Source organism: Phalangium opilio, unplaced genomic scaffold (assembly GCF_054372755.1).
Source record: "Phalangium opilio isolate 3A_F unplaced genomic scaffold, DU_Popi_V2 ptg000059l_1, whole genome shotgun sequence".
Lineage (NCBI taxonomy): Eukaryota > Metazoa > Arthropoda > Arachnida > Opiliones > Phalangiidae > Phalangium > Phalangium opilio.
Window position 1 is genome coordinate 2733524 of NW_028324176.1, and position 11669 is coordinate 2745192.

General features: G+C 45.9%; 1 long non-coding RNA gene across 1 annotated transcript; it reads right to left on the reverse strand.

Annotated features, from left to right (window-relative positions):
* Positions 1-5758: 5758 nt before the first annotated feature.
* LOC149667326 (uncharacterized) lies at positions 5759-7473 on the reverse strand. Its single transcript, XR_016368194.1, has 3 exons — positions 7165-7473; positions 5974-6373; positions 5759-5833 (listed from the first exon to the last, which is right to left on the reverse strand). It is a non-coding gene; the product is annotated as an uncharacterized LOC149667326 (long non-coding RNA).
* Positions 7474-11669: the final 4196 nt, after the last annotated feature.

Below are 11669 nucleotides of genomic sequence, written 5' to 3' on the forward strand. Positions count from 1 at the left end.
ATAGGACCAAATTGACAATTTTACAAAATTTTTAAAAATGCTGATTTATATCCGTTTATTATTTAGTACCTACAAGCACCCACAAGTACCTACATGCGCCTACAAGCACTTACAAGTACCCACATGCGCCTACAAGCACTTACAAGTACCCATAAGTACCTTCAAGCACCCACAAGTACCTACAAACATCCACAAGTACCTACAAGTACCCTCAAGTACCCACAAGTACCTACAAGTACCCAAAAGTACCCACAAGTACCTACAAGCACCCACAAGAACCCACAAGTACCTACAAGCACCCATAAGTACCTACAAGCACCCACGAGTGCCTACAAGCACCCACAAGTACCTACAAGCACCCACGAGTGCCTACAAGTACCTAAAAGCACCTACAAGTACCTACAAGTACCCACGAGTACCTACAAACACTCACAAGTACCCAAAAGTACCTACAAGTACCCCCAAGTACCTACAAGTACCCCCAAGTACCTACAAGTACCCAAAAGTACCTAAAAGTACCCAAAAGTACCTAAAAGTACCCAAAAGTACCCAAAAGTACCTACAAGTACCCAAAAGTACCTACAAGTACCCACAAGTACCTAAAAGCACCCACAAGTACCTACAAGTACCCAGAAGTACCCACAAGCACCCAAAAGCACCCACAAGCACCTACAAGCACCCACAAGTACCCACAAGCATCCACAAGTACCTACAAGCACCCACAAGTACCCAGAAGTACCTACAAGCACCCAGAAGCACCCAGAAGTACCCACAAGTACCTACAAGCACCCACAAGTACCTAAAAACACCCACAAGCACCTACAAGCACCCGCTAGTACCCACAAGCACCCGCTGGTACCCACAAGCACCCGCTAGTACCCACAAGCACCCGCTAGTACCCACAAGCACCCACAAGTACCTACAAGCACCGACAAGCACCCACAAGTACCCACAAGCACCCACAAGCACCCACAAGCACCCACAAGTATTCACAAGCACCCACAAGCACCCACAAGCACCCACAAGCACCCACAAGTTCCTACAAGCACCCACAAGTACCTACAAGCACCGACAAGTACCCACAAGTACCTACAAGCACCCACAAGTACCTACAAGTACTCAAAAGTACCTAAAAGTACCCACAAGTACCTACAAGTACCCAAAAGTACCTACAAGTACCCATAAGTACCTACAAGTACCCATAAGTACCTAAAAGCACCCAGAATTACTCAAAAGCACCCAAAAGCACCCACAAGTACCTACAAGCACCCACAAGCACCCACAAGCATCCACAAGTACCTACAAGCACCCACAAGTACCCAGAAGTACCTACAAGCACCCAGAAGTACCCACAAGTACCTACAAGCACCCACAAGCACCCACAAGTACCTAAAAACACCCACAAGCACCTACAAGCACCCGCTAGTACCCACAAGCACCCGCTAGTACCCACAAGCACCCGCTAGTACCCACAAGCACCCGCTAGTACCCACAAGCACCCACAAGTACCTACAAGCACCGACAAGTACCCACAAGTACCTACAAGCACCCACAAGCACCCACAAGTACCCACAAGCACCCACAAGTACCTACAAGCACCCACAAGCACCCACAAGTACCTACAAGCACCCATAAGTACCTACAAGCACCCACGAGTGCCTACAAGCACCCACAAGTACCTACAAGCACCCACGAGTGCCTACAAGTACCTAAAAGCACCTACAAGTACCTACAAGTACCCACGAGTACCTACAAACACTCACAAGTACCCAAAAGTACCTACAAGTACCCCCAAGTACCTACAAGTACCCCCAAGTACCTACAAGTACCCAAAAGTACCTAAAAGTACCCAAAAGTACCTAAAAGTACCCAAAAGTACCTACAAGTACCCAAAAGTACCTACAAGTACCCACAAGTACCTAAAAGCACCCACAAGTACCTACAAGTACCCAGAAGTACCCACAAGCACCCACAAGCACCTACAAGCACCCACAAGTACCCACAAGCATCCACAAGTACCTACAAGCACCCACAAGTACCCAGAAGTACCTACAAGCACCCAGAAGCACCCAGAAGTACCCACAAGTACCTACAAGCACCCACAAGTACCTAAAAACACCCACAAGCACCTACAAGCACCCGCTAGTACCCACAAGCACCCGCTAGTACCCACAAGCACCCGCTAGTACCCACAAGCACCCGCTAGTACCCACAAGCACCCACAAGTACCTTCAAGCACCGACAAGCACCCACAAGTACCCACAAGCACCCACAAGCACCCACAAGCACCCACAAGTATTCACAAGCACCCACAAGTACCTACAAGCACCCACAAGCACCCACAAGTTCCTACAAGCACCCACAAGTACCTACAAGCACCGACAAGCACCCACAAGTATTCACAAGCACCCACAAGTACCTACAAGCACCCACAAGCACCCACAAGTTCCTACAAGCACCCACAAGTACCTACAAGCACCGACAAGTACCCACAAGTACCTACAAGCACCCACAAGTACCTACAAGTACCCAAAAGTACCTAAAAGTACCCACAAGTACCTACAAGTACCCAAAAGTACCTACAAGTACCCATAAGTACCTACAAGTACCCATAAGTACCTAAAAGCACCCAGAATTACTCAAAAGCACCCAAAAGCACCCACAAGTACCTACAAGCACCCACAAGCACCCACAAGCATCCACAAGTACCTACAAGCACCCACAAGTACCCAGAAGTACCTACAAGCACCCAGAAGTACCCACAAGTACCTACAAGCACCCACAAGTACCTAAAAACACCCACAAGCACCTACAAGCACCCGCTAGTACCCACAAGCACCCGCTAGTACCCACAAGCACCCGCTAGTACCCACAAGCACCCGCTAGTACCCACAAGCACCCACAAGTACCTACAAGCACCGACAAGTACCCACAAGTACCTACAAGCACCCACAAGCACCCACAAGTACCCACAAGCACCCACAAGTACCTACAAGCACCCACAAGCACCCACAAGTACCTACAAGCACCGACTAGTACCCACAAGTACCTACAAGCACCCACAAGTACCTACAAGTACCCAAAAGTACCTAAAAGTACCCACAAGTACCTACAAGTACCCAAAAGTACCTACAAGTACCCATAAGTACCCGAAAGTACCTAAAAGTACCCACAAGTACCTACAAGTACCCAAAAGTACCTACAAGTACCCATAAGTACCTAAAAGCACCCACAAGTACCTACAAGTACCCAGAAGTACCCACAAGCACCCAAAAGCACCCACAAGTACCTACAAGCACCCACAAGTACCCACAAGCATCCACAAGTACCTACAAGCACCCACAAGTACCCAGAAGTACCTACAAGCACCCAGAAGTACCCACAAGTACCTACAAGCACCCACAAGTACCTAAAAACACCCACAAGCACCTACAAGCACCCGCTAGTACCCACAAGCACCCGCTAGTACCCACAAGCACCCACAAGTACCTACAAGCACCGACAAGTACCCACAAGTACCCACAAGTACCTACAAGCACCCACAAGTACCCACAAGCACCCACAAGTACCCACAAGCGCCCACAAGTACCTACAAGCACCCACAAGTACCCACAAGCACCCACAAGTAACTACAAGCACCGACAAGTACCCACAAGTACCCACAAGCACCCAAAAGCACCCACAAGCACCCAAAAGCACCCACAAGTACCTACAAGCACCGACAAGTACCCACAAGTACCTACAAGCACCCACAAGTACCTACAAGCACCCACGAGTACCCACAAGCACCCACGAGTACCTACAAGTACCCAAAAGTACCCACAAGCACCCAAAAGCACCCACAAGTACCTACAAGCACCCACAAGCACCCACAAGTAACCTACAAGCACCCACAAGTACCTTCAAGCACCTACAAGCACCCACAAGTACCTTCAAGCACCTACAAGCACCCACAAGTACCTACAAGCACCCACAAGCACCCACAAGTACCTACAAGCACCGACTAGTACCCACAAGTACCTACAAGCACCCACAAGTACCTACAAGTACCCAAAAGTACCTAAAAGTACCCACAAGCACCCACAAGTACCCAGAAGTACCTACAAGCACCCAGAAGTACCCACAAGTACCTACAAGCACCCACAAGTACCTAAAAACACCCACAAGCACCTACAAGCACCCGCTAGTACCCACAAGCACCCGCTAGTACCCACAAGCACCCACAAGTACCTACAAGCACCGACAAGTACCCACAAGTACCCACAAGTACCTACAAGCACCCACAAGTACCCACAAGCACCCACAAGTACCCACAAGCGCCCACAAGTACCTACAAGCACCCACAAGTACCCACAAGCACCCACAAGTAACTACAAGCACCGACAAGTACCCACAAGTACCCACAAGCACCCAAAAGCACCCACAAGCACCCAAAAGCACCCACAAGTACCTACAAGCACCGACAAGTACCCACAAGTACCTACAAGCACCCACAAGTACCTACAAGCACCCACGAGTACCCACAAGCACCCACGAGTACCTACAAGTACCCAAAAGTACCCACAAGCACCCAAAAGCACCCACAAGTACCTACAAGCACCCACAAGCACCCACAAGTAACCTACAAGCACCCACAAGTACCTTCAAGCACCTACAAGCACCCACAAGTACCTTCAAGCACCTACAAGCACCCACAAGTACCTACAAGCACCCACAAGCACCCACAAGTACCTACAAGCACCGACTAGTACCCACAAGTACCTACAAGCACCCACAAGTACCTACAAGTACCCAAAAGTACCTAAAAGTACCCACAAGTACCTACAAGTACCCAAAAGTACCTACAAGTACCCATAAGTACCCGAAAGTACCTAAAAGTACCCACAAGTACCTACAAGTACCCAAAAGTACCTACTAGTACCCATAAGTACCTAAAAGCACCCACAAGTACCTACAAGTACCCAGAAGTACCCACAAGCACCCAAAAGCACCCACAAGTACCTACAAGCACCCACAAGTACCCACAAGCATCCACAAGTACCTACAAGCACCCACAAGTACCCAGAAGTACCTACAAGCACCCAGAAGTACCCACAAGTACCTACAAGCACCGACTAGTACCCACAAGTACCTACAAGCACCCACAAGTACCTACAAGTACCCAAAAGTACCTAAAAGTACCCACAAGCACCCACAAGTACCCAGAAGTACCTACAAGCACCCAGAAGTACCCACAAGTAACCTACAAGCACCGACTAGTACCCACAAGTACCTACAAGCACCCACAAGTACCTACAAGTACCCAAAAGTACCTAAAAGTACCCACAAGCACCCACAAGTACCCAGAAGTACCTACAAGCACCCACAAGCACCCACAAGTAACCTACAAGCACCCACAAGTACCTTCAAGCACCTACAAGCACCCACAAGTACCTTCAAGCACCTACAAGCACCCACAAGTACCTACAAGCACCCACAAGCACCCACAAGTACCTACAAGCACCGACTAGTACCCACAAGTACCTACAAGCACCCACAAGTACCTACAAGTACCCAAAAGTACCTAAAAGTACCCACAAGTACCTACAAGTACCCAAAAGTACCTACAAGTACCCATAAGTACCCGAAAGTACCTAAAAGTACCCACAAGTACCTACAAGTACCCAAAAGTACCTACTAGTACCCATAAGTACCTAAAAGCACCCACAAGTACCTACAAGTACCCAGAAGTACCCACAAGCACCCAAAAGCACCCACAAGTACCTACAAGCACCCACAAGTACCCACAAGCATCCACAAGTACCTACAAGCACCCACAAGTACCCAGAAGTACCTACAAGCACCCACAAGCACCCACAAGTACCTACAAGCACCGACTAGTACCCACAAGTACCTACAAGCACCCACAAGTACCTACAAGTACCCAAAAGTACCTAAAAGTACCCACAAGCACCCACAAGTACCCAGAAGTACCTACAAGCACCCAGAAGTACCCACAAGTACCTACAAGCACCCACAAGTACCTAAAAACACCCACAAGCACCTACAAGCACCCGCTAGTACCCACAAGCACCCGCTAGTACCCACAAGCACCCACAAGTACCTACAAGCACCGACAAGTACCCACAAGTACCCACAAGTACCTACAAGCACCCACAAGTACCCACAAGCACCCACAAGTACCCACAAGCGCCCACAAGTACCTACAAGCACCCACAAGTACCCACAAGCACCCACAAGTAACTACAAGCACCGACAAGTACCCACAAGTACCCACAAGCACCCAAAAGCACCCACAAGCACCCAAAAGCACCCACAAGTACCTACAAGCACCGACAAGTACCCACAAGTACCTACAAGCACCCACAAGTACCTACAAGCACCCACGAGTACCCACAAGCACCCACGAGTACCTACAAGTACCCAAAAGTACCCACAAGCACCCAAAAGCACCCACAAGTACCTACAAGCACCCACAAGCACCCACAAGTAACCTACAAGCACCCACAAGTACCTTCAAGCACCTACAAGCACCCACAAGTACCTTCAAGCACCTACAAGCACCCACAAGTACCTACAAGCACCCACAAGCACCCACAAGTACCTACAAGCACCGACTAGTACCCACAAGTACCTACAAGCACCCACAAGTACCTACAAGTACCCAAAAGTACCTAAAAGTACCCACAAGTACCTACAAGTACCCAAAAGTACCTACAAGTACCCATAAGTACCCGAAAGTACCTAAAAGTACCCACAAGTACCTACAAGTACCCAAAAGTACCTACTAGTACCCATAAGTACCTAAAAGCACCCACAAGTACCTACAAGTACCCAGAAGTACCCACAAGCACCCAAAAGCACCCACAAGTACCTACAAGCACCCACAAGTACCCACAAGCATCCACAAGTACCTACAAGCACCCACAAGTACCCAGAAGTACCTACAAGCACCCAGAAGTACCCACAAGTACCTACAAGCACCCACAAGTACCTAAAAACACCCACAAGCACCTACAAGCACCCACAAGCACCCACAAGCACCCACAAGTACCCACAAGCGCCCACAAGTACCTACAAGCACCCACAAGTACCCACAAGCACCCACAAGTAACTACAAGCACCGACAAGTACCCACAAGTACCCACAAGCACCCAAAAGCACCCACAAGCACCCAAAAGCACCCACAAGTACCTACAAGCACCGACAAGTACCCACAAGTACCTACAAGCACCCACAAGTACCTACAAGCACCCACGAGTACCCACAAGCACCCACGAGTACCTACAAGTACCCAAAAGTACCCACAAGCACCCAAAAGCACCCACAAGTACCTACAAGCACCCACAAGCACCCACAAGTAACCTACAAGCACCCACAAGTACCTTCAAGCACCTACAAGCACCCACAAGTACCCACAAGTACCTACAAGCACCCACAAGCACCTACAAGCACCCACAAGTACCTACAAGCATCCACAAGTACCTACAAGCATCCACAAGAACCTACAAGTACCGACAAGTACCCACAAGTACCCACAAGCACCCAAAAGCACCCACAAGCACCCAAAAGCACCCACAAGTACCTACAAGCACCGACAAGTACCCACAAGTACCTACAAGCACCCACAAGTACCTACAAGCACCCACGAGTACCCACAAGCACCCACGAGTACCTACAAGCACCCACAAGTACCTACAAGCACCCACAAGCACCCACAAGTACCTACAAGCACCGACTAGTACCCACAAGTACCTACAAGCACCCACAAGTACCTACAAGTACCCAAAAGTACCTAAAAGTACCTAAAAGTACCCACAAGTACCTACAAGCACCCACAAGCACCCACAAGTACCTACAAGTACCCAAAAGTACCTAAAAGTACCCACAAGTACCTACAAGTACCCAAAAGTACCTACAAGTACCCATAAGTACCCGAAAGTACCTAAAAGTACCCACAAGTACCTACAAGTACCCAAAAGTACCTACTAGTACCCATAAGTACCTAAAAGCACCCACAAGTACCTACAAGTACCCAGAAGTACCCACAAGCACCCAAAAGCACCCACAAGTACCTACAAGCACCCACAAGTACCCACAAGCATCCACAAGTACCTACAAGCACCCACAAGTACCCAGAAGTACCTACAAGCACCCAGAAGTACCCACAAGTACCTACAAGCACCCACAAGTACCTAAAAACACCCACAAGCACCTATAAGCACCCGCTAGTACCCACAAGCACCCGCTAGTACCCACAAGCACCCACAAGTACCTACAAGCACCGACAAGTACCCACAAGTACCCACAAGTACCTACAAGCACCCACAAGTACCCACAAGCACCCACAAGTACCCACAAGCGCCCACAAGTACCTACAAGCACCCACAAGTACCCACAAGCACCCACAAGTAACTACAAGCACCGACAAGTACCCACAAGTACCCACAAGCACCCAAAAGCACCCACAAGCACCCAAAAGCACCCACAAGTACCTACAAGCACCGACAAGTACCCACAAGTACCTACAAGCACCCACAAGTACCTACAAGCACCCACGAGTACCCACAAGCACCCACGAGTACCTACAAGTACCCAAAAGTACCCACAAGCACCCAAAAGCACCCACAAGTACCTACAAGCACCCACAAGCACCCACAAGTAACCTACAAGCACCCACAAGTACCTTCAAGCACCTACAAGCACCCACAAGTACCCACAAGTACCTACAAGCACCCACAAGCACCTACAAGCACCCACAAGTACCTACAAGCATCCACAAGTACCTACAAGCATCCACAAGAACCTACAAGTACCGACAAGTACCCACAAGTACCCACAAGCACCCAAAAGCACCCACAAGCACCCAAAAGCACCCACAAGTACCTACAAGCACCGACAAGTACCCACAAGTACCTACAAGCACCCACAAGTACCTACAAGCACCCACGAGTACCCACAAGCACCCACGAGTACCTACAAGCACCCACAAGTACCTACAAGCACCCACAAGCACCCACAAGTACCTACAAGCACCGACTAGTACCCACAAGTACCTACAAGCACCCACAAGTACCTACAAGTACCCAAAAGTACCTAAAAGTACCTAAAAGTACCCACAAGTACCTACAAGCACCCACAAGCACCCACAAGTAACCTACAAGCACCCACAAGTACCTTCAAGCACCTACAAGCACCCACAAGTACCCACAAGTACCTACAAGCACCCACAAGCACCTACAAGCACCCACAAGTACCTACAAGCATCCACAAGTACCTACAAGCATCCACAAGAACCTACAAGTACCGACAAGTACCAAAGGCAGTTGGTTACACAATTTTTTTAGTGTGGGGGACCTTTGCCAACTTAACTTGTTAACTCACACAAAACTAGGTCTCCTTGTTTTTCAACCACCACGAAATTTGAACCAAATAGCTTTAAAAGTGCTAACATCATAAACTGACTCTTTACACTGCTTAAATATCGCAGATTTGAATGGTTTTGAAAATTTAAATTTAAACATACTTAGACTTAATTATAGTCAATGAAAATTGCTTAGCGGAATGTTAGGTGTTGTACCTTCCATTTAAAACCGGTTTCAAGTCTAACAAACGTATAGTTTTTCTAAAATCGGATTAACCGGAATGTTTTTTTCAGAAAATTTCCCATGTTATTTCTATGGGAAAAATTCCTGTTTTTCAACAAAAGGTGTGATGAATTTTATGGAAATGAAAACCACCCTTAGCAACTTTATTTTTTATAAAATTAACTAATTAATGGATCTCTTTGAAATTTTAACCACATATTGTGGGCCAGAAATGTAATTCTGTGTAATTTTTTCAAAACAGTTAATGCAATACAAAAAAAACTACATCCAAACAAAAAACCCTCCTTATACATTAAAGTCAGTATGAAGTCTTATCTAAGAGAGCTACCGCTCTCTCAGAATACCTATAACTATCACAATTTTGAATTATTTATGTCCTTAATTGTTGTAAGAAAACTTTCTCCTTGGTGGCCTTTTGGGAAGAGATATTTTGTAATTAAATTTTACTTGTATTAATACAATAAAAACAGTTAATTGGCGCGAGATGTTGATCATTGTAGTTAATATTATTTTAACTATAAAATTCCATTTATTTGAACTACAAACAAATGTAATTCTTAAAAATAAAATAAACTTTCTCCGGTTACTATGAATTGTTTAAACTTTGATTAAACGTGATACTCTTAATTGGGTCGTTTGAACCAGAGACGTCGAACCTTAAATGCTTTGATACTAAATTTTTTAGTCAAATCGTTTGAAGTACATCTAACGATAAGGCTATTAGTTTGACCTGGTATAAAGATTTTATACTTATACGTCATTTAGAGAGTTTTTATTAATTTGTTTTCTGTACATGATTTTCATGGGGAGAAGATTATGTAAACAAAGCCGATTTACTTATCATTTATGTCCACTGGAAAAAAAATTATCTCTTCAGAATTTCTCATACTAAGGCCTCCTTAAAAATTTCATATTTGACGCGGGCAAAGAACTCAAGTTGGGTGTTTTTCAAAATTCTTTCTTTTTCAAACGCTTCTGGGAATAGCTCCATATTATCAGAGGTTATTTTAAACAAGACCCAACTTATCTTATCAGTATTTTGGATAGGCAAGAAAACATTTGAAAAACAAACAAGGAACGCTATGTGTACTTCCCAAACTTATAACGAGAGAGTTCAGATTACAACTCACGTGATTGACGTCACTCCTACGTTGCTGACTCGATAAGGTGACGACATTTTCCCAATTTGGAGAGATACTCTAAAATGGGAAGGATGCATTTCATGAGCTCTGAAAACTTAGTTCAAAAATTCATAGGATGGAACTTGGGAAGAAGTGCGGACCTTTCTGAGAGGCCTTAATGCGCTTTCCGAGTAGAAACCCTTGTTAGCTATGTTAAATTTATGTAACAACGAGAAAATTACTAATGTTTTAAAATACCTCTTCATCTTGGCCTAGGCTTAACTGGAAATTTGAGCCTAATTAATTCGTAAACACGGGTAATTTTGGACGCCATGAAAAAATGTGAGCCCTTTCCTAATGGGAAAAAATGAATATTTTAATTTTTATCAAACTAAGGAGTGGGTGATAAAATATTTTCCATAAAAGAATGATTCATAGAATTTGTCTAGTGAGATTTTATTAATGACGCAGTGTTTGAAGGATATTGCAACTAAGAAATATTTTGAGTAGCTTTTTCATGAAAATTATTAAAGCCAATGATCAGAATTCATTAGTCTTTATTAATTTAGTAGAAAGTGTGGACCTGTCGAGGGCTTGCGTTGTGCTCGGCATCCCAATCGAGTTTTGTGCTGCTGATTGAACGGCTATTGAGGCGTTTCTTTAGCTTGGATAAAACATATTGTGCCCTGTATTATCTGTCAATGATGTGTGAAACCTTACGGAACAGAACTTAATATGTTTGGGCCTAAGGCTCGGTGTAATACAAAGAAATACGTATTACTCTTTGTAGTCAAATTGTGGCTTATAAGTGTTCAGAATATGAATAGATTTCCAATGTTTCAATAGTAAGAATCTCATGGGGAAAATGAATAGTTAAAGGTTGGCGACACCCTATTCGGTTTGTGCTGTATTTCGGTGGGATATGCATAATTTGGTATTT